This window comes from Strigops habroptila, chromosome 1 (genome assembly GCF_004027225.2).
Source record: "Strigops habroptila isolate Jane chromosome 1, bStrHab1.2.pri, whole genome shotgun sequence".
In the NCBI taxonomy this organism is placed as follows: Eukaryota; Metazoa; Chordata; class Aves; order Psittaciformes; family Psittacidae; genus Strigops; species Strigops habroptila.
In genome coordinates this window covers 125,998,480-126,022,177 of record NC_044277.2, presented here as the reverse complement: position 1 = coordinate 126,022,177, position 23,698 = coordinate 125,998,480, and the positions used below count along the sequence as shown (strand labels likewise).

General features: G+C 35.6%; 1 protein-coding gene across 5 annotated transcripts in view; it reads left to right on the top strand.

Annotated features, from left to right (window-relative positions):
• Positions 1–23,698, top strand: part of THSD7A (thrombospondin type 1 domain containing 7A) — a 269,899-nt gene that overhangs the window by 44,314 nt on the left and 201,887 nt on the right. The window lies entirely within an intron of this gene.

Genomic DNA, 23,698 nt, shown 5'->3' with positions numbered 1-23,698 from the left:
GGCTGGATTGTATACAAACTACTAAACCACAGTTAAATCCTCTAAAACATCCTTAACACTGTTTTTATATAAACTATATAAAATATGCAGTGCATATGACAGTGTAGCTGTTGCATTATTGACGGTTAGTTGTCCTGATAGACAGATGTGCAGCCATTCAAAATTCATAGCAGTAAATCCTGTAAAATATTGCAAACAATAAAATACTTGTTTATTGTCCTTCATAAATCATACATCTTGCATGCTCTTATGAATATTCTAAAACTTCACTGTTTTCCATTTTTTATTTATTTTTATTTTAGAAATAGTAAATAAAACCTAAGTAAGATGTTAATGATAATGATTTCATGTGAGCAATTGATGATGAAATAAAACCAGAATGCTCAGGTATTATCATGAGAAAAGGGAGGGAGTAGTAGGGAGTCTTTTTGATTGCTATATTGTTTAAAAATAATTGGTTCATTATCATAATTACATTTTTGTTCATGATATCAAGGTTGAACAAAATAATAGTAGCAGTAGAGGGATGTCATTTTACTGATTCTGGCAGATATTAATTGAGGCAATAAGAGTGTGGCGGTGCTGAAGAGGCAGATGAATATCAAACCCAGAGGACCTCCCCTGTATTTCGTATTCTTTACCATCTGTGTTAGTAATTCCAAATTCAGCCATGAACTGGGAAAATACAGAAGGTTGCATATCCGTCTTTTCCATATCACTTCTTAAAAAATGCTGTTTTCAAGGTAATGTTATAGTGAAATGTATATATTTATAATTGTAACTTATAGCTTTTTTAATAGAGAAACATAATGTTTCTGTTAAATGTTTGTGTTTTGAAACACTAAACTCTGGATTATTTATTCTGGTTCTGTCAGTCTTTTCCTTGGTCATTAATGAGAGCAGTTAATGGTTTCAGCAAATGAGTGTAGGTTGTTTCTCTCCCTTACCCCAGAAATCTTTAATATTAAGAGGAACCATTTATTTTGACCTTTTCAGTGGTAAAAAAGAAATAGTTTTAAAGATTTATGCCAGTAGAACATGGAGAGCATAAAATGAGCTTGACATTGGTTCTAAACCCAATAGATGATTAACTGGACAGTACTAATGCATGTTCAAAGGCATTTCGATTAGTCTATACTACCAGCTCAACTTACTAGTAGAGAAGACATGGTGATAAATGTGTTAAAAGAACTATGCTGAATAAGCAGTGGTGGTGTTTTACACAATCCCTGGCAATGCAACTGCATATGGAGTGTAAAGCAAAACTTTACCAGCTGAATAAACACAAGAATGTTTGTGTGTGGGTTTCTTTTTCTTTTGTGGGTTTTTTTTTTTTTTTTGGTGGTTTTTTTTTTTTTTTTTTTTTTTTGTTATACAAAACTGCTGTGGTGGTTAGAAAAGATTTCTCCTTAAGTTCTCCAACAACTCATTTTTCTTTATCTAATTAGATTTTCTACATGTTAAGAAGATGTTCTTGGATATAGGTTTGAAATGACAGTAAGGTTACAAAATCGAGCATTCAGAGTGTGTGTCTGAAATTATGGAAGCAATGAATTTTTCCTGAGCCTAATTGGCTGATTTAGCTAAAACGTCATAAAAATGTCATCCTGATGGACATTTGGAGCTTGAAAACATCATCTGAACATTTGGCAAATGTAAATGTGAGTTTAAAAAAATCTCAGAACAGCAACAGCGTTTGGTTAATGAGATAAAGTTCTGGATCTTTCACTGATGCATCTGCCCTCAGCTGATCCCTCACAATGAAGGGAATGCAAGGAGAGAGGGCTGGGGGGCACCTGGCTGCCTCAGGACTCATTCACTGCTCCCAGCTCTGACCAACACTGTGTCTATGTGGTGGCTGGCTCTTAGGCATTTTTGACTGTTTGAACTAAGGATGTACTAATGTAACTAAACACTATAGTCTTATTCTTTAAAAGATTAAGCAGTGTTTGCTGAAGGTGACCTTTATTCTGAAAATGAATTGGACATGTTTTACAGTGGTTACAGCACATACAGTTTCCTGAGTTATGAAAGATTTCAGTTTTTCATTGTGCCGCAGAGCACAATGTCTTAAATAGAGTATGAGCAGTAGCAGATTTATGAAACTGAATGTGGTTATGCTAAATGTTCGGTCTTTAACACTGGAAGGTTTTTTGTTTGGTTTTATCCTGTGGGTGGGTGGTGATGTGTAGTTGAAAGGAAATGTTGTCACAGACCGCCTAAAGAAAAGTTTAAAACTGACTGAAATAGCTGGACATTTCTCTTAATACATGTGTGTCAGTGCTTGGTTAAAGTTACGTCGCTTAAATAGATTCACATTTTGAACTGTTAAAAAGAGAGTGTTTGGGTTCCAGCTGGTAATTAACCCCTTAACATGTCGTCCTTGGCCTTGGCTCCTCTGTATTCTAGAGGGAGGACCTAATCTGTCTTTTATCCTCTCTAATTGCCCTTATAATTGAATGTATATGTCTATACCCACCCCAATGGTTGTGGCTCTATTTTCCCCTTCAGGAAACTGGCATTACTGAATCACATCTGCCACACCTAGCATTAGAACTTCAAGTTTAGAGTGAAAATGGAATTTTGCTTAAATTTTGTAGGATTTGTGGGAAAGGAGAAGAAAGGGCATCTTGGGGTTTTGTTGTATTGCTTTATTTTGCTTTTGCCTTTTTTTTTTTGTTGTTGTTGTTTGTGTATTTTAAATTAATTTTTATATTTTTTTCCAGTTTCTGTTATTTATTCCCTGTGAGCCTGTGGCAGTTGGTGTTGCCCTTCTGCAGATTTGAGTGGCATGACTTTTGGCAATAGGCTGCATCAATTCTCACTGCAAATAACGTTTGCTCCTTGCCCAGCAGCTAACCCTGCTCTCCAGCTTCTCAGTGAAGGAGAGCATCTTGTATTCACCGATTAATCAGTATAATCTGCTACTGGCCTTTTCCCATTAGTGCTGACTTTTATTCCTGCTTTACCCTTGCCTGTCAGGTACTGTGGGACCTGGGAGCCCTCCCAGCTTCCTACACATCACATTATTTTTCAGTAGCTGGAGGGAAGAATTATATAGTGATCCATGGGCATCTCTACAAGATGCATTTAATGGATGGCCAGGCTGTCAAACATTCGAAAGTGGGGTAGGAGAAATGTTTCTTGCCAGTTTGAGTAAGTATCAGAAAGCTGCGATTTGCAGTAAGTGTTAAGGTTCTCAGTTTGCCTGGGTGGCAGCTGCCTGCCCTCAAGAGCTCTGGAACTAGAAATTAAACTATGGCATGGCTGTGCTCATAAAAATGTCAATATTTGCCTGCTGTGTTGATGAGAATTTTTAGTTCTTCTTGTAAAGTATTCCCTAATTAACCACTGGCATGTGCTTCTTCATGGGAACTAAATGTTTTGGGTTTTTTTTTTTTGGGAAAGAAAGGAAGAAATATGTCTCAGGCAACTGGGAGGAATTGACAGCTGTGCCCAAACTTCTTGCTATTGCTAAATCGGTTATTGAACAAAAATGGAAAGCTAGGTGGCTTATAAAAGGCTCATAAAAGTTGCATGATAATTTTATTTCCTTCTTATTGGTGTGACGTGTGTGATATGCAGCTCCACTGAACCTGTCTTTTACATGGGTGTGTATAAATATGCTGCTTGTGCTGAGTCACACATTTCCTTTGTCCTCATAATTGCATGAGCAATGCAATCGAACAGCTCACAAAAAGTGGTGTAATAGTAAAATTTAGTTTAGGACAGTGTTTTAAATGCTTGAAAGAGTGTATCTTAGGCCTGTACTCTGGCCTGTCAGGAAAGGCTTACACAGAAAACTGTATTATTAAAGGTATACAGCTACTGTAATATGTGTACTGATCTTACACCCCTTAAGAACTGTCTTGCTATATGCATACCTGCTTTGGGTAAGAGAGGAACTTTTAGGATATAAAGTACTGTCAAATGTGAGTTAATGCCTGAATTTTGGCACCAGACCTGGTATAGACCATTAGTCCATGCTGCAATACACTTCTGATGCTTCTAAAACAGTGGTTTGTCTATTTTTTGATAGGTGCCTTATCTTTGCTCCAAAGTGAAAAATAGAAATGGGAAGAAAATATCTCAGTTGGAATAATTTTCACTAAAAGGAGGAAGGTTTTTATGAGGATGGCAGATAGCCTGGTAGGGTTGTTCCAGCCAGATCCAAGAAGGTATTACAGTGAGATTTTCTTGGATAATACATTTACATTAATAGGACATTTTTATAACAGCAATGAAAATAGGACTTCAGAAATCAAGGGAGTGGGCAAAATTGGACCTGGTGCTTTGCTTCTTTCATGTGTGTATGTGAGATCTTAGCCTTCTAATGCTTGATAGCCTGTTATGTATGGAAAGGAGCTTCCACATGCCTGGCACTAGCAATGCAGCAGCCGGCAATCTGGAATTGCCTTTTCAGTAGCAATGGCTCTTAATGAATAAATTGCTGCTTCTCATTTCTCTGTTTCTTACTCTTTTTGTATGCATACTATTTAGAGAGCATGTTGACATACTAAGTAACAATTATTTTCCCAATCTGTGATGGTTGTGTTGTAAACTATTTGGGCTGAAAAATGAGGTTTTGAAACTCAGAAGGTGTTTCTAAGAATGTATGATGACTTGCAGACTTCTTAATTAGTTGAAATCTTTGTCTTCTCACGAATATGTCTGGATTAGTTTATGATGTACAACACAGTAAAATAAATTTGTAACTTATTTCCTACAGAAAAAGTTTAGACCAAGAATGAAGAATGATTTCTGATTTTTTGCATTCACACCACACTCTATATTTTGAATAACATTTTTGGATACAAAGCGACTCCTCAGAAATACCGTAAAATGAGAAAAGCTTAAGGGCAAGTTGTGCCGTTAGTGAGTGATGATACTTCTATCTGGCAGCTCAGTCAGCTTGAATAATACAAGGTTTATGTGATTTATTACTTTATGATACTGAAATAGTATCTACTAATACAAATGTTTCCATTAAAAAGAAAGGGAGCTTACTAAATGGAAAAGATAATGTTTTATTAATTTTTCTTTTTGGTTTTATGGTCTTGTGCCCTGCAGCTCTAGTGCAGCTGCTCTAAGTGCAAATGCAAATACCAACTTGCTTAATGGGGTAATTAAAGACTGTGGAGGAAAGTTATGTAACGGATACCTACTAAGAATAAAACATATTCAAGCCATCCCAAATTTAAACTGTGGAATTGTCTTTGGAAAGACCACTTCTTGAATAGTTCTTCTTCTAAATAATAAAAAATTAAAAAACCAAAAACCCAAACAACACCCTTCCATTATTTTTACAGATTCTGAATTCTTTGTGTTCATTTTACTTGAGTAGGATAATTCAATGTTTTTCCCCATTATTAACCCAGCTTCCCTGTATAGTTAAAAAACAATGTATTGAAATCCTGGCTGGCAGCTGCATTACCAAGAAGCCCATTATGGAAAAGAGTTGTAGGGAAAATTGCTTTGTCTTCAGATTACGTCCAGCGTTGCTCTGTACAGCTTTGTGTAGAGCATCCTGAATGTAATTGAGGACAAAATCCAAGGACATAGTGCATTGTGTAGTTAGCGGGGGCAACAAAACCTGCATGTCTTAACATGTTCAGAAATCTCTCATTAGGGATTTGGAGACTTTTGTTTTCAGAATGATGGGTTTTTAAAACTGAACTTTATTTGTCTTTTTAAACTAATACGCAACATTCTGGGATAGCTTCCAATACACTAGGCTTCTCAGATTTTTCCAATGGTGTAATATTTGGGCTACTAAGTAGAATTGTTTTCATTTAGTAACAAAGTGTGTAATTCAAGTGTTAAATTAGCAGCGTAACCACAATGGTAAGGTCATAAATACATAGAATTCAATACACATCTGAAAGAAGTTTTCTTACTTTTGAAATAATGGAGCAGAAGCTGGAGTGCTATTAGAAGAAACGTATATGAGACTACAACCTCAGACATGTTTTAAATGAATTAAATAAATATTTGAAGAAAACACATAGTAGTTTAAATGTTTAAACAATATTTAAAAAATTCTTTTAGTGAAGAAATGTCAGATTACAATATTGGAACACTTGAAAAGTGTGCTCTTATGGTGTATGATACTTCGTCTTTTTGCAGCTCATACCAGGATCCAGCTTGTTTCAGTCCTGAACTGTCAGTGCCAATATCACTCAAGGTCTTTCTTCTCCATCCTGTCCTCAAATCTGTCTCTTTTCTAAGTTGTTCTTTTCTGGTTCCTTACATTCCGTAGAATGTTAGATTCTAGTCTATCAATTCGTTTCCACTCCCTGCGATCATGTGCCTTTATGGAGACAGGGTTGGGAACACAGGGCAGCTGCTCTGGCTCTGCCTTGCAGCAAGAAAAGTGATTGTGCCAGCAAGGCCCATGCTTTGCTGTTATAGTGATGCTTCTTGTGCTGGCGGGATCACACCTGAATAATTAGACTGACACACAAGGCAGAGTGTAATTGGTGTAATGAAGTCTTTGATCAGTGCTCTCCAATTACTGACTCTGCTGGGAATTGCATGACTTGTGATTCTTAAACCTTTATTATAATTCTGAGTGTTCTTTTCTTGTTTTGTTTAGGTCAAGAGGTATATTTCTGGTACCAGACAGTCTCTACTCACTAAACTTCAAACTCTTCTAGGTTGAAAGAATATCATAATAGTCCTTCTTAGGGAATTCCTTGGCAGTTGTAAATTTTTTTTTTTAAATTGTGGGTGTTGTGGGTTGTTTGGTTTTTTTTTGTGTCAGGGTTTGTTTTTTGTTTGTTTGTTTGTTTTTATTTGAACTAACTTCTTGTTATTCACTACTCCATAGAAAGAATCCAGGCAAAACAAACTCTAAATCATTACCTCAAGGTAGTAATCCTGAGGAACAAATTTGGTTGTAGAATAGCTAGATTAAATTAGTAATAATCGGCTAAAATATGGTCTTTCAATTAAAAATGTTAATATCAAGCACAGGCATTACTCCCATAAACTATATGTTTAAGGCTAAACTTCTAATTACAAAGCCTTCTATATACATTACAGAAACATTCCAAACCCCATCCTTTTATTTTTATGGAATCTCTAAACTTGTTACCCTAGGAAAAATAGAGTTGTGGTTTTCTTTCTTTTGAAGAGTAGGGTTGCTTGGAGGGTGCAAACAGTTGTTAGTTTTGGGTTGTTTTTTTTTTTCAGTACAGATGCACTTCTTGCTTTCTTATGTTTCATGTGCATTTCTTCCCTATCTCATGGGAAATTCTATGTTGCTTTTGTCCTCCTTCATGAACACAGAAGGTAAGTCTTCATTTATTAAAAAGAAGACCAAGCAATCTTTTACAGATATTTTATTTTGGAAGTATTTCTGCTTACCTTAGCTTATTTATTGAATTGATTCTTCCATTACAACATAATTACTAGTTAAGATGTTAAATGAATCTTAAATCATGCAGTTCACTGTCACCACTTGACAATTTTATTAGATTTACTTATTTTCTTCTGCATTTCTCTTCTAGAGTTTGGCTTAGGGGTTCTTCATGGGTGGAACTAAATTTGCTTTGAAAATCTGCTATAAAAATATTATTTCTGAAGTATAAAAGACTGCAGGATACCTCCAATCTAACAGTAGGGATTCACAAAGACAGATGTGCTATTGTTAATCCAGAGTAATGAACTGCATGTACATCTCCTGTGGTATTATTTCAGCTGGGCATACTTCTTAAAGCTATGTCACACTGCGATTATATTAAAGTTATCGTATTGCATGCATGTCCCAAATCTGGTGGGTACAGATACTTTTTTTAATGTATAGATATTTAATGAGTTCTTAATTGTGACCATTTTTAGACATGTGCAGTATTAGATACTGTAATTGAAATGTTCCAACAATGGGATTTTTTCCTCATGTCCTTTATTGCTAATTTTTTTGCCTTTAGGCCTTTGCAGTTCTAAGTTGCTGTTTGACAGCATAGAGACAAGGGTTATTGTGTACCTGGAGCTAGTGCTAGTCCTGGGCTACAGCAAGGCACATGGCTCTCCTGTGGTCCAGCGGGCGCTGCTCATGACACCAGCATGTGTTGAGCGCTGGTGGGTCCTAGCAATACCTGCCTCTGCACTGGCTGCCTCTTTGTGTCTTTTTGAATCCTGCTGTAAAAAAAATTACATGAAAATATTGTTAGTTTGACTCTACCATATTAAAGACTTAAAGCTTTGAGTTTTTTATTTCTTTTTGTGTTTCTACCTTCTCCACTGGATTGACTGCTAACGCTCCAAAACATAAAGCAATTTCAACTCTATCAGCCTTCAGATTAACTCACAATATGATGCCCTTTTTTTTTACCTCCGCAAACGTGAAGTATCTTCAATATTTTTGATGTGTCTCCACACCATCACAGCTGAACACATAAGTAAAAGACTCCAGTTTAGTCTCTGGCTGTGAAATAGTACAGGAGGAAAGACTAAAAGTCAGCATTTTAGCAAAAAGGCTAAACCAGTTGTTTTTTAATTTGTGAAATCAATACGTAATGATGGATGTTGATAGTTTAGAAGGCTGCAGAAGAGCAGGAGAAGGTGTAGAAAAATGTCACATAAATATTGCTTGAGGAAACTGCAAAACCCCATATTTATTTCAGCAGCAACAATCTTAAGTATTACTAGGTATAAAATGCATAAATACCTTAAGAGTGGGAATAAATACTGGATACTAAAAATATTCTGTTGAAGTAGATGTGTTTTTGAGAAATACACATTGGAGAAAGGATTGCATTTAGTGATTTGGAAATATTTGGGGGAGTTTAAGGTTCACTAATAACCTAGCAAAATCTTCTGGTCTAGTAAACCCTAGGAACCTGTGAAACTCTGGAGAAATGTATCTTCTGTATAGTCAGAGATGCTGTGTGAGGAGTACAACTATCCCATTATAGTCCAGCTACATTGTGGTAGACACAGATAAGCAAGGCTGAGATTCCATAATGCTGGCACCTCTTCACTTTGGGGTGTTTGATTTTTTTAGTTATTTAACTAATGATTATTTCAGTATCATTATTGTATTTTGAAATAGTTGTTGGGGTTTGGTTTTTTATTGTGGGGATGGTGTTCTAGAAACATTGTAGGCCAGTTTTTGGTGCCTTGCTGGATGCTGATACAGTTATATGTATCTCAGACCTCGGCTCCCAAATCTGCGTTCCAGCCTGGCTTCAGACCGTTTGCTTGCTTGTGGCAGCCTGTTCTTCAAGCTTCAGGACTGCTGCATCGCAGCATCCTGGTGTCGGGAATAGAGGAATCTGCCCCTCTTTTTGAAACAAACTGCTAATTTGTTTCAGTCCATAGTTGAAGATAGCTGCACTGCGACTGTACGGGGCTAGAAAGCAAACAAGCTTTTTCATTGGCATTTTATTGTTTTAGCAGGTTGTAGAGGATATTCTTTTCTTTGCTTACCTAGATCTCTACATATTTGTGTCACACTGGAAGCATAGAAAAGGTTCAGGATGACCTGTGCTGGAAACTATTACATGTTCATGGTCCAGGTTTTCCAAGTGTTTCCCAGTTGAAAGAAATGATTGGCTGGAAGGAAAATTGCAAAAAGCATAAGAGCAGGGAATAGACTGGTTTATGAATGGAAGTGTTAAAGAACTTTAATTACCATAGAAATAATTTGCTTTTTATTTTCTTTCCCCCCCATTTTTTTTTTTTTTTTTCAGTTGTTACAGAAAGAGGAGTGTATTCCAAATCTGGAAGCCAGAGAACACGGGCTTAATCTAATTTAGGTGTCTGTAGTTGGGTAGGTAACACGGCATGTCCTCTATATTCAAAGAGCATTTTTAGTATTTTGAGGCAGGATTCATCTGACTGATTTTAGATACATACTTTCAAGCAAGATAAATTTTATCTTATTGACTAGATCTTCATTGGCTATAATAAAGTATAGCTGAAATGTAGATAACAACAATGGACACTGATGAATCCTATTCAAGATATGTATTGGAGAACTCTCACAGGCAGTGCAATATTGCATGTTTCCATCAAAATGAATGTACTTTCTGAAATAGTTGTGCACAAATTATATCCCTTCTTCCCAGCATAGCAATATGAAAGTTCAAGCACTTGATTAATGGAGGAAAAAAATCAAATACATTGTGTGGTTGACTGATTTATGCTGAAAAGTGCTGTTTATCTTTGAACTCTCAGATTGCAGGTCAGACTGGATTGTGTAACTTTTCCTTTGTTTCAGAACATTCTGTGCAGATGTGATCAAACAGATACGTGCATGAAAGATTACTGTCTGACAAAAGCTGAGCAGACTCTTCCAGCTGTTGCCTATCCTGGATACAATGAGTACAGGCTTGGGAAGTGACCCTAACCCTAATAAATTGCACTAAGCTTTTAACTGATATTATGGAGCAAGGGGAGGAAAGTTCTGATGAGTGGTTCTCACCCATTTTCCTCAACTTTCTCCCCTTAAGAATTCTAAGTACTTTACTCAAGTTTACTTTTTGTATTTGTTCATCTACCTTTCTGCACAGATGTTGAGGCTTTATTTACGTACTTCAGAGAAAGAATTTTACAGGAAGTCTGAATATTTTTAAGTGATTGCCAACATACCCAGAGTAAATGAGACATTGTTCTTTTCACTTTTGTTGTTAAAGTTGCCTAATAAGCTAGTTAACTTCTGAAAGCACTCGTTTCCTTTTTTGCTTTTAACATAAATTGGGTATTGACATTTGGTGGATTTATATTTTTTTAATGAAAATATTGAGATCTTTTGTATGGCTTCAAGTGTTAATTCCATGTATATGTAATATACTAAAATAATAGAGCTTTGGTGACTTAGTGAAAATAAGCAATAGGATGCTGGTAACTGCCAGAAGCAATATGTTTTTACATCAACTGGGAAGTAGACTTCTGTTCCTTTTAAAACTTGTAGTCAACAAACTTACTTTAAGAGAAATTTTAAAAGTGCAAGGAGGAATTTCTTACAATGCCCTTTTTTAGTCTTGGAGCAAGAAATGGAATTTTTTTCTTCTTTATAGTCATATCAGAGTATTGAAGTGTCTGTGTCCTTAGTAATTTTGTGGAGTAAGTAATTATTGATAAAGTTCAAAATGTAGAACTAAAGCAGTTGAGAGAGTATTTATTCGTTAAAAGTACAAGACATAACTGCTTAGCAATGTAAATGTTTGTCTTAATGCAAGATGATTCCATCCATGGAGAGCCCTTTTTAATATCTTATCAGCACTAGTAACTGTAAAATGTCCATTCTAGGCAGTGAAACAGAGAACTTTAAGATTCACGCATAACAATTTCTGTTGTTTTCTACTCTTCTGATGAATTAAGAACGTAAACCCCAAGTAATCAGGCACGACTTGAATCAGCTGGGTTGCCTCTGTCTTTGAAGTACTCATTTGAACACCCTGAACTACTTTGCTGTTCTGTGAGACATAATTGATTTAACATTTTTGATATTTTTTTCATGTTATATCAGAAAGTAAAGGAAACTAATTCAGTTCTGTGTCATGATATGTGTGCCTCCTGCTCTTGGGAAAGTCCATGGAAATTCTGTTTTGAAAATGGTCATTTATAGAACTGGATTTGAAAGAAATCGATTTATAGCTACTGGATTAGCTTATGTTTGTATTCAAAACAGTAACTGGGGAAAAATAAAAGCATCAGATGTCTCTTAATATTTTTTTTGTCTTGAAGTCTACTAACTGCATATAAACTTTTTTTTTTTCAGTTTAAACAGTGAGTTCTCATATTTTTGCTTTCTTTGATAATACCGAGTGGCTTTGTCTTATAATAGTTCACATGTTAGCTTCATCCTTTTTATTTTCCTGCATGAAACAAGATCATGTGCGCAGTATAACAACTGAATCTTGATGAGAAGCATGTCCATGTGTTGCTAATAATGAAATGAAATCTTTGTTGTTTTCAATATATAGTTTACTTGGACTATAAATAATTAAAGCACTGTGTAGTTCTGTGGGACTTTGGATTTTTGCATGAAAAATCCATCTGAGTGTCTTTTTTAGTTGTATTCTGTGTACAGTTATTGCATGACTTGGTGCTCATCTGTTTTTTCTGTGACAGATTAATAAAAGCCGGAACTACAAATACATGTTCCATCTCTAGCAGGAAATATCTTTATAGAGTTTGATTTCTTTTTATTTTACTTTTTTTTTTCCTCACAGTAGCTCTTAAATTGTCTGATAACATGTTCCTTTTTAATAAGTAGTTTGAAGTGTCAGTCTGTCTTTCAGGATTAGGACACATGTTCCATTAACTTTCGTGCCTCCCTAGCAGTCTTGATAGTGGAATTGTAGATATTGAAGCAACAGCAAGAGATAAGTGTGAGAACTCTCCAAGAATATCTTCTACTAACGTAATGCCACACTTGAACAATCTTATATTTTTCTGACACTGTAAACAAAAGAAAAAAGTAAGTCTTTGTAGAATGATGGATTTATATGATTCCATTCTAATTTACATGTGCTCTCATGTATTAATGGAACTGTATAGAGGTAAGTCATAACTTAAAGCTACAATATTACTACTTCTTATTTTAAGGAGTTGTAAACAGTCAGTATAACCATGTTTTCGCAGTCACTTGTAGCTTAGAACTCTCACATTTTGTATAACAAATACTTGCCTAAAATACCTCTAGTGACCTTGACCGGAGATTTCACAACAGTGAATCTGGATTTATTCCCAACTCTTTATTATTACTCTGAAAACAGCAGACACTACTTACATATGAATTTCTTAAACTGTTACCCTTAGTTTCAAATTACTGAAAGATTACTATTATTATTTCTCTTTGTGTTGTCAGCATTCTTGAGATGTTTTGCTAGAATAGTAAGAAATCTTGGGTTTGGTGATCCTCAGTTAACCTGAACTGTAATGTAGTGCAAAATCATGGATACTGAAGAACAACACTGACTGGTGCAATACATTTGTCTTTTCTCTGAAGTCCCGTCTCTTAATAACTACTTAGGTTCTATAGAAAGATGTAGAAAAATAATAATAATGACAAAAAAGAAAGAAAACCTCAAGTCCTATTTTGAGAATTCATTTATTCCTGTACAAACTTAAAGCTACGTTTACTGTTGGTGCACAAGTCTGTGCAAGCTTGTCCCACTACTGTTAACACTAGTAGTCTTCACAATGCAGCAATTGGAGGCTTTCCAGTCTTCAAAATATTCACTGAAAATACTTAGAGTACTTTTCAAGCTTAAGAGTCATTTACTCTGTACTGAGAGACCAGTTGGTGAATGAAGTCTTGTGAAAGAGATCTCAAAGGAAAGTTTTTGTTGTTGGAAATACCCGTGAGAGAACTTTATGAGCACTGTAAAAATGTACGTCTTTATTCAACAAGAGGTCGTTGAAGAAGAACATGAACTAAATGATAGAACAATCAGGGAAGAAAAATCTTCTCTGCAGATGGAAATGCAGAGCATTTGAACAAGCAGGGCAGTGCTTTATTGTGAAGTAAAATAAAATAAGCATAAAAAATCAAGCTTTGGGCAACCTATATTTTTTCTGCTACAAAAAAATGTTAAAAACCTGAACTTCCACAACAGTTTGGACAAGGTAGCTGTTGATTTTGCAAACAACTGCTTTATAGCTTATATATATCAGCTATAACTTATAGCTGCTGATCATCAATGAACTACAGGTTTAAAAGCTGGTCCAAAAGTAAATCTTCTGAGAATGAGATTTCAGAAAGAAAATATCTGTTGTATATTTAGACTAATCTTGCTACTAATTGAACATTCTTTTGATCCTCAAAGCATATTGTAATAACTCAGTAAATTTTAAAATTCTGTGATCACAAGCATGAAGTGGCCAACTAAAAATATCAACATCTTTAGTCAAAATAACTAAAAATAACCAATACTGTGAGGTACTTATGAGGTGTTCCGCAAAAATACGGTTGTTTCAAACATTGCTTTGTTCGGTTTTTCCTTATTGCCTTTTTCTTTCTAGAAGATATATTATTTTTTGTAAAACTCAGTTCTAGAGCCTTGTCAAACATTGAGATATGATGGTAGGTCAGTTCAGTTTAGTACAACACAGCTTTTCTGTTGTGGATTGCATGTGTTTACAGTTAGCTGAGCTTGCTGGGTAGCAAAGCCAGTATCTAAGCAGTCTACTTCAACACATTATGTCACATCAATTTGGAGCAAATAGGTCAGATTCTGATGTTTACCATGACTTTTAAATATGCATTCTGTCTTTCTGCTGCAGACAAACTGATGCATCAGCCAAATATGGCTTGAAAATATTTCAAGTTCATAATCTTTGGTAATGTTGAGAGAACAAATCATGTTCAAGCTAATTGTAAAAAGTGAAGAATGTTTTGTGCATTTCTCTAGTAACGTTACATTAAATGAAAGAAGTGTTTTGCTCTGCTTTATGTTAGAAAAAGTAATGTGCATATGAAGATCTGTTGTTTATTACTCTAGGACTTTAGGTTTGCCCATTATATGCAGAAGTGACCGCACATACTTGGGTGTGATAGGTGAATACCTATCATCAACTTAATTATATGCAATTTTTTGTGCACTATTCTGTTTTTCTAGGGTTTTGAAAATTAGGGTCGTATCGGTCGGATTGGTGCCAGGGCAGTGCAATTCTTCACTGCCCCAGTGGCACAGGGAAGATACAATGTTGTCCTTAGCTGGAGAGTACTGTAAAGCTATATATGTAAGAAGTGTTGTGAAGTCCTGCCTTATAAAGCCAGGTGCAACTACTCTATATATGCAACCCTGTGTTAGTGTAATAGCAAATTGGAAGCAGAAGGTAGAAGCTGGAGCAGTCCTAGAATAACCCAGCCTGCACATGGGTCTGAATGATCTCAGAGGTCTTATCTCAATGTGGCCAGAACTGCTCTGCTTATTTATAAAGGGGCATACCTTTGTGTCTCCACTGTTGAAGAAATGTAGTCAGCTCTAATGAAACCTATTGGTCTCAGAAGTTACATGGAATGGCTGGATGCTACCCGTAAAACTACTTCATGTCAGAATACAAAAATATTGTTTGTTTGTGCTGAAAATAATTGTATTCCAGATGTTTTATATACATTCTGAACATTATACTTACTTTCGTGTACTGCAAATAGCTGTTTGACAACATATTTTGTAGATAAATACATAGTAAACCTTGCTTCTCTCTCCCCCATCATGTATCACAGATGGAGTAAATGGGGCTGTAACTCCCCCGGGTTTTTTAAAATGCACTGCCTCAGTTCAGATGCTGTGGCTACATCATTGCCTCACTACTAAAACTGTCTGACTCAGTGTGGCATACTGAATGCAAATCCCTGCTAGACTAAACTGACAGCTTTGCTTAAAATCTCTTTATGGATTGTTAATCACCAAAACAGAGGCTATAATGTATTGCAAATATTTACTGGACTGCAAGTGCTATCATGCCTGGATAATCTGGTAGATTTGTAAGGCAATGGTGATGATGAGATGCTCCGAATTGGTGAGCAGCTATTCTGAATTAGGAACCAGGAAAAATGTAGAAGTAGTAACTGTAACAAGAGTTTTGACTTACCTAAGTAAAATGCTTGTCTTTCAACCTGGCAGAAGTCTCTCTCTCCCTGGAGTTCAAGGAAAGGTTTCAGGATTTACTCTTAAAATGATCATGTTTAAATGACAAGGAGGATGCTTGAAGTACTTTGTATGTGTTGAATTTCCTTTTTGTGTATTGAGCATGGTGGAACATAGAATACAGTTGGAATTAATGAAAATCTGTCTGCTTATACATTCACTTCCCTTCCTTATTTTTTCCAACAAACTAATATTAATTGTGGTTTTGTGTTTTGTTACTTACATAAGTTGATGTAATAAAATTAACTAACCTCTCTATTAATTCAGTTGAGGAGTTTGTTTCCTGCCAAGGGTTTTCTTTTGAAAACTCAGGTCTTACTCTCTCCTCACCCAATGACAAATATATAGAGGAAGTTAATGTGCTAATCTTCTTGGAAGGCATGTTTAATAGGAAATGGGGGCTATATTTAAAGCAGAAAAGGAAAGTGTTAATTATAACAGGATGTTGATGAACATAATTGCCATACAGAATTAACTTACTGTATAAATTATATCAAGAAGATATCTAAACAGAAGAAATGCAAACTGTGACATACAGCACGAGATGTGTTTTGCTGATGTTGACTGAAGTGTCTTGAAACTTTACCCTTCTTTTATAAAGTTTAACATGCACAAAAAACCCCAAACCACCATGTCTGGTTTTTTTTTTGAAATTATTTAAGTTAGCTAAAGGATTTTCTATGTTCACAATCTTGTAGCACAGCCACAGAAGTCCCAGTGGATAGTAATCTAATGGGCAGAGATGAGGAAGACAGCAATTAAGGGATGCTAGCAAGATGAGGATTCTTCTCATTTCAACCATGTGGCCAGGTGCTCTTGACTCAGAGGGATGTCAAGAGTATTCTTTAACCCTGTATGAATGGAGTGCTCTTACAATTTAGCTCATCTCTGCCTTTTGTCTTATTTTATGAATTTTGAAATATTTTAATTTCCTCAGTTTTCTTTGTGTGTTTATTAGACTTTCACTATGGCTAGGGAAGAAATTTGGAATCAAGCACAAAATAACAATGTATTTTATGAAGCTGTCATTAATATAAAATTTTGTGGTAAAGCAGTATCTCCTCTAGAGATAAAGATAAGGTCCAGCCTCTCCAACACTGCACGTTCAGTTGTCATCTGACAGAGAGTTGCAGGATTGCGGATGCATGATCCCATTTCCAGCATCCTCCCACTGCCCCTAGATGGGTGTCCTGTGCAGCACCCCACTGTTTTGCTGGGTGCTGAGCCACTTCAGCCCGTTCATCATCCTACAAGCTAAGGTAGCCCAGCACCCTCAGAACAGGGCTGAGTGTCATTCTTTTGCACTGTTTAATGGACTGGTTAATACTTACAGTTATAAACTTATTTTTGTTGCTCTTCTATTTTGGATAGCACAAGTGTAGGTCTTGTGCTTTTCCTGTGCCGATTTCCTGATTCAGAGTCTGTGCCAGTTCCCACTAACATCAGCAGTGGGGCTATTCCAGTAATTGTTTTGGATGGAGAGCATAGGAGGAGACCTCAATTAGGCTCATTTTCAGCATATTAACCGTTTATTTGCTGGTCCCTCTTCTAATTGCATTTTGTTTACATGACCTGTAGTTATGGTATCATTGCAATAAAGATATGAAATTTAGACATTACAAATTGCTAGTTAAGTAAAAGGCAATGTAAAGGTGGCAGACATACTTCAGGAAATTTGAACTTCCAGTTTTCTGTGGATACCCATATCTCCTATTTTGCACTTGTACTCGGACAGTTAGGTTTTAAAAAAACTGTCAGTCTGACCAACTACTTATATTGAAGGTCTGGAAGAAATTTCCTTTTGAAGCCTTTGTTTCTTCTTTTAACCTTTTTTAATGGACAATCAGTTAGGTATAATTGGGTTAATAGTTAAAGGACTTGTAAATGTAATCTTCAGTAACATCTAGTGTTGCTTATTTTATCACTACTGTGGCCAGGGTGGATAAAAGCAAAAAACAGGTAAGTCTTCTGCCTGTGGAACGAGTGAGATCCTGAGGATTTATCAGAATAGACCTCATTATTTTGTTTTCTTATGGGTGAAGATTCAGAGGCTGAGCTGAATATTACAACTAACCCTAGAAGAGACTGTTTGAAGTGGGAGGAGCTCAACAAAGAGGTGACAGTTACCTCAAAATGTGCTTAATGTAGTGAAACTGCGTACTGCTACTTTTAAATTAAAGGCACATCTGGAATGTGAATTTTGTGAAATTCAAGGTTTTTTTCAATGCCTTCAAAATTTTATTTTACACTAATTTTTATAAATTGAGTGATTGAGGTAAGTTTATGGTTTTAAAATTATGGAATTGTATAATAATGAGAGTATTGATAAGTGTTTCTTAGGTAAAAGTTACAATTCTGGTACTATACTTCACATACTTTAGTTTGCTCCAGTATGAATTTATGTGTATATTAATCTTTGAGATATTTCTTCCAAAATAGATTTGTTTTCTGACTGTAATTGCCCTTACAATATCAGGTATGTCATTTCTTATTCAACATCTGACAATATTCTACATGTTCAGAAATTTTAATGTAGTGCTCGGCTTTTTTAACAAGAGCAGCAATGCAATGATTGGTCTCCAACTCTGAGCCATATTTGCTTAAACCTGTTGTTGCTTATTGTTTTAGTAACATAAGTTTTATGCAAGTTTAGAAGCAAGACAAAAAGTGTCTCTTCTGCAGCTTTGAGAAGAAAATTTGATCTGAAGTGTTGAGCCTTACATTGTTACTATCTATTGAGCTAGACAGTAATCAGCATCAATGCTAGTTCTGTTTCACTAGTTCTTTTCAAGACAACATACATTCATGAATTTAAAGACATGTTGTCCTGTTCTCCATCATTAGTATTACTGAATCAAGAAATAATAATAGATCATAGTTGCAAGTAGAAGTTGCGTGAGCTAAACAAAACTCAGTATTTTTACCTTCACTTGGATGAAAAATAAAAAAAAAATATACTTTTACAAAAGTTTATCATTGAGCAAATATCACTGTTTGAAATAATGAAGACAGATAAAAATAAGGTAACAGTGCACTGTGTCAAACACACGATCTTGATCTTAAGTTGTTTCACTTAGCATTTAATTCCTAGAGTGGGGATTATATTAGCCCCATTGCTGTTACAGGCTTTATTGTATTGTATGAATTCAGCCACTTGTAACATTGCCTTTTTTAGGTAACTAAAAAAATAAATGCATTTCTATTCTTGTTTTGGGTTTTTTTTTTTGGTGGGTTTTTTTTGCATGGGGTTTTTTTTTTTTTGGGTTTTTGGTTTTTTTTTTTAGTGTTAGTTAATTGTTTCAAATATGGAAAAAACACAGTTTTAAATGGGTAGGAGAGCAGTGGATTGGACCCAAACCTGGAGAGTGGGAAAGTGAACAATGGAGGCATGTTTTCATTAGATTAGAAATATTATTCTTTGGAACTCAAGGTGCAAATTATGCTGTGCCATAATGTTCTTTTCAAACACACAAGATAAAATTTGCATATCTAAATTGGATCAGCTTGAATGGGTTTCCCTGCTGTCTCACCACCTCAGCTGCAATCTTTCTGAAATGGCCTGCAGGTGGATCCAAATAGTGATTTTTAAGCCTATTTTTAAGAGCATCTCTAAAATAAATATTTTTTCTTTCAGTTTTATATTGATTTCTTGCAGTGAACATCAGCAAAAATTCTCCTATGCCTCATCTGAGTATAATCTACATGATAATTGGAGGTTTAAATTTAATTCTGTTTACACTGACTTTTAGAATAACAATTTCAACTGGCTCAATAAAATTCCAATTGTTTCATAGTGTTAAAATAGCACTATTTTTTTTCTTTCTTTTTTTTTTTTTTTTTTTTTGGTAATGAAACATAGAATCATAGAATAGTTAGCGTTGGAAAGGACCTAAAGATCATCTAATTCCAGTCAGGGACTCCTCACACTAGACCATGCCCCCCAAGACTCTGTACAACCTGGCCTTGAACATCTTGGAAATGTGTAATTTCTTTATGATAAATGTGAAAAATTTTGCCATCCAAAGGGGTTAGGGAGATTACCCTGCAAACAAGCTTATTCTCACTGATCGTGTACTGATTCAGATTTCTCTTTTCCCTTTCTGTAAACTTTTTTCTTATAACTGAAAATATTTTATTGCATTCATCTTGATAGAGGTGTATAGATTATTCCCCCCTTACAACCGTTATGTTCTTAATAGATATTTCTCAAGTATGATTTTAGTTCATTTCATCCATCTGCTCAATTTATCTTGTGTTCATTTGTTAGAATGACTACTTCTGACAAGGAGAAACAGCAAAAGGAATATTTCTGAGGATGATAGGGCTACAGTCCAAACAGAGTGTTTTAACTCCTGTAAAATAGAGTTAAAAAATTCTAAGGGGAGTATATTTATAGCGTCTCTCCATAGTTACAATTTCAAGTATGTAAAAAAAAAAAAAAGTGTAACACGGTCTTAGACTATAATGGCTTCTGTATGTGACTCAAAAAAACCCCAAAGTTTGGATGACCTCCAGCTTATGTCAGTTCATCTATATTTTACTAGCTATGCATGTATTTTATCAGTGCAAAATTTTCATGTAAGGATAAAGAGTATGCGGTAAAGAAAGTCCCCGTGTTCTGTTTAATGAACAAATAGAAGCAGGAAAGCGTTTGACGTCAACGGAGCCTCACTGTCCGTTGGCTCCAACGGAGCCTCACCCTGTCCAAGGTGCTGAGCGTTAGAATTCGTTTCGACGTTATGAGACGGTACTGCACCTGCCGCGGCAGGCCTGCGCAGCGTGTTTGAGCTGGTCTGTAAATCATTGCGGTTGTTGCAAGGTTGTATTCTGCGTGGGTTTGGGCTTTCGTGCTTTTTTGGTTTGTTTTGGGTTGGGTTTGAGTTTTTTGCTGTTGGTATTTTTTTTTTTAATGTGTGCGGTGTGTGTGGTTGTTGTTTGTTGTGTTGTAGTTTTCTGTGTGGTTTTGTGTATGTGTGTGTGTTTCTTTAACTTCCCATCTGGTATATGTAGAACGTTAGAGTGTGATAGAAAAGTGAAATGTGGTTTCGTAGTTTTATGCAGGAATGGTTAAAACTCAACATCAGTTTACCTACCAATCTTACCTCTGGCTGGTGTTTCTTTTCATCTAGAAAAACTGAAGGCTCTGCTGAGTTCTATATATAGTTCTGATTTACGTGTTGATAGAGTTTGCTTCTCTTGTTCTTGCCAAAATAATTTGAAATTTTATGAAAGTAAGCTGGGATTATTGCTTTATCCGATAATGATTATACTCATATCAGTCATAAACCAAAATTCTGTCTAATTAGTATTTCTGCATGTAATATCAGCATGTTTTTTTGAAGATCCCAGTAACTGTCATCTTCCATCTCACTCCTTGAGTGATACTCAAGGATTGATACTTAAGGAGTTCAATGACCTAGAGTTCAATGACTATGTCTAACTCTTGGAGCCTACTCTTTTCTGTTACCTCAACAAGATATTAATAATAGTACTTCTTCAAAAAATGTCTTGCACAGTACAAATATCATTGTGGGGTAAGCAATTTGAGATATAATCCAATAGTAGTTCTTTGACTATAGGACTAATTCTCTTGCTTTAGGCTTTTAGGGAATACAGTATGTTCTAAATGTTATTTTTATTATGGCGAACATAAAATGCCAGCATTTGGGAGAAGATTCTGACTATATTGTGATGGTAAGAGGGGGAGTTGAACACTAGACAATGTGGTGAGGTTGTGCTCAATCATTAGTGGACCAAGCAAGGAGAGATGGGGTGTGTGAGGGAAAGCTTCTTGCACATGCAAATACATACATACACATCTTGGAAGTTAACCAATATGTGCCCTAATTAGGACTGCAGTGGTTTGGCACAGCTGAGCTGGGGTGTGGGGAGAATGCAGCACTTTGACCAGTTCCAGTGTCAAGCTTTGGGTAACAGATAGGTGACAGCGTGCAATGCTCCCACGTTTGGCAAGGTCTTGGGCCTCTTTGTGGCCAATGTTCTCCCCATTTCTATGAGTGTGTGTGTATACGGGTTAGCCAGACAGCCGCAGACTGCTGCTTGAATCAGCCTACAGTAGTATTGGGGTGCACCTTTACAGATGATTCGTGTGTTCTTCTCCTGTCACTTGTTGATCCACGGCCTGTACCAATGTTCATAACATTTTAATGTAAGTGCACATTTCCAGAGGTCACATCATGGATACTATGTTGTAGTTCTGAAAATAGATGAGTAGAATTATTTTGTGTGAGAGTGTAACCATTAGGCTTTGTTTATAAGATACCTACATATGCTAAGATAATACGTTTGTCAAACTGTAGGGGGTGTTTGGCTTTTTATAGGAAGTCTTAGGCAAAACATCATCATAGTTTAATAATTCGTAATGAAATTCCATGCTAATGCCTTTCTGGTTAATCCTTAGTCTTTGAAATTGCATTTACGGTTTATAATAATGCCAAAGTGTTTCAGTATAGCAGACATAATACTTGTGCTAAGTGTCCTTTCTCCTTTTAGATCTGTTGAAAGTATTTACCATTAGATAGAACATGGATTATGAGTTCATTAGGGAAATCGGGGTACAGAAAAGTTAATCAAAAAGGAAATAGTTGCTTTTCTGTAAGAAAAGAAATACCTTGAAAGTTTACTAGTAATCTTTATTAAAAAGCAATGTGTATGCTTTGCAATGAAATCATTTGTTCTGCCATAGTGAAGCTAATTATTCTCAACACACACTAGCTATGTCAAATTGTGAAACAAACATCAGACTTTGTATATTGTAGGAATTAAAACACCATCAGTTGAGTTAATGAAGAGCATACAATGAATATGATCTCATTTTTGCAATGCAGTTAAAATGGAAGCCATTTGAAGAGCTGTTGCAAAAATCATAATTTAGGGGGAAAACAAACAATAAAGCAAACGTTTACTATCTATTTTAATTACTTTCTGCTTAGAGGTATGCATTAGGTTTATTTATTGTTTGATTTCAAGTTCTTTATTTTAATGGTTTAAGAATACAGTGGCTAATGGTCCATTCTGAAATCAAATGAATACAATCTTCTGTATTCCATTATACAAAGCCAAAGAAATTCATTTGGGATTGTTTCAACATGGTATCATTTGAAGATCACTATGTGAAATTGCAAGTTAACATAAGACTGGGAGTGTGAAAGAGAGTATGAAACACAGAAGAGAAAGAAAATTCTTGCGCTTTTTTTTCAGATGGAGAAAAGAATGAGGCTGGGTTTCTGAATCTGTGATGTGAATCTGAATCTGAAGATGTGAAAGCAATGAAAATGCCATTCCCTATTCCTATTTTAATTATTTTTCTTTTGTAGAATTGCTTACAAAAAGAACACTACAAAAAATATTTTCTATAACAGATTATTTCCTTTAAATTTTACTAATGCTTGGTGAAAATAAGAAGTTCTGTCCTGGCCAAACACTATAGCAATTTTCTTTTTGCATGCATGTAAAAGAGATAGGAAGATTGATTTTCCTCCTTTCCTCCAAAGATCCAAGGCATGTGGTTCTTCCCTTTGTCTAAACTATGTATGCACCTAGAAGTCAGGACATGAAGTCAGAAGTCTTGGCTCTAACAGAGGCTAGGAACCCTGAGTGCACTTCACTGGTCCCTTCAGAAATCAAAACTAAATATTGGGAGCTTAGAAGAAGCCCTGCCAAACTGCATATACCCATATCAAGAAAGATTTTTATTAGAGATCATTGTAGTCAACTCAATATAGTTGAGTTTTACATTAAAAAAAAAATAATTCTGATTCACAAAGTCAGCAATCAAGAAAGTATTTGTTGGCTGCCAGTCAGCCAGTTATTAACAGTGAGAGGGGATTTGGTGTAGACATATGATTGTTTAAAGTGTTTGACATAATGAAGAGAGTGCTTTTCTGAATCTTATCAGTGTAATACTTTGCTATGGCAACCCTGTAACTTTACAGGAGGTTATTTTATTGAATTGTACCCTGCTTGAGCCTAAGTGAGGTAAAATGTACCCTGCTATTCAGCAAGTTTCAGTATTTAGGATGTATTCAAAGACCATACAATATTTAAACTCCTCCTTTAGGTAAGTGCAT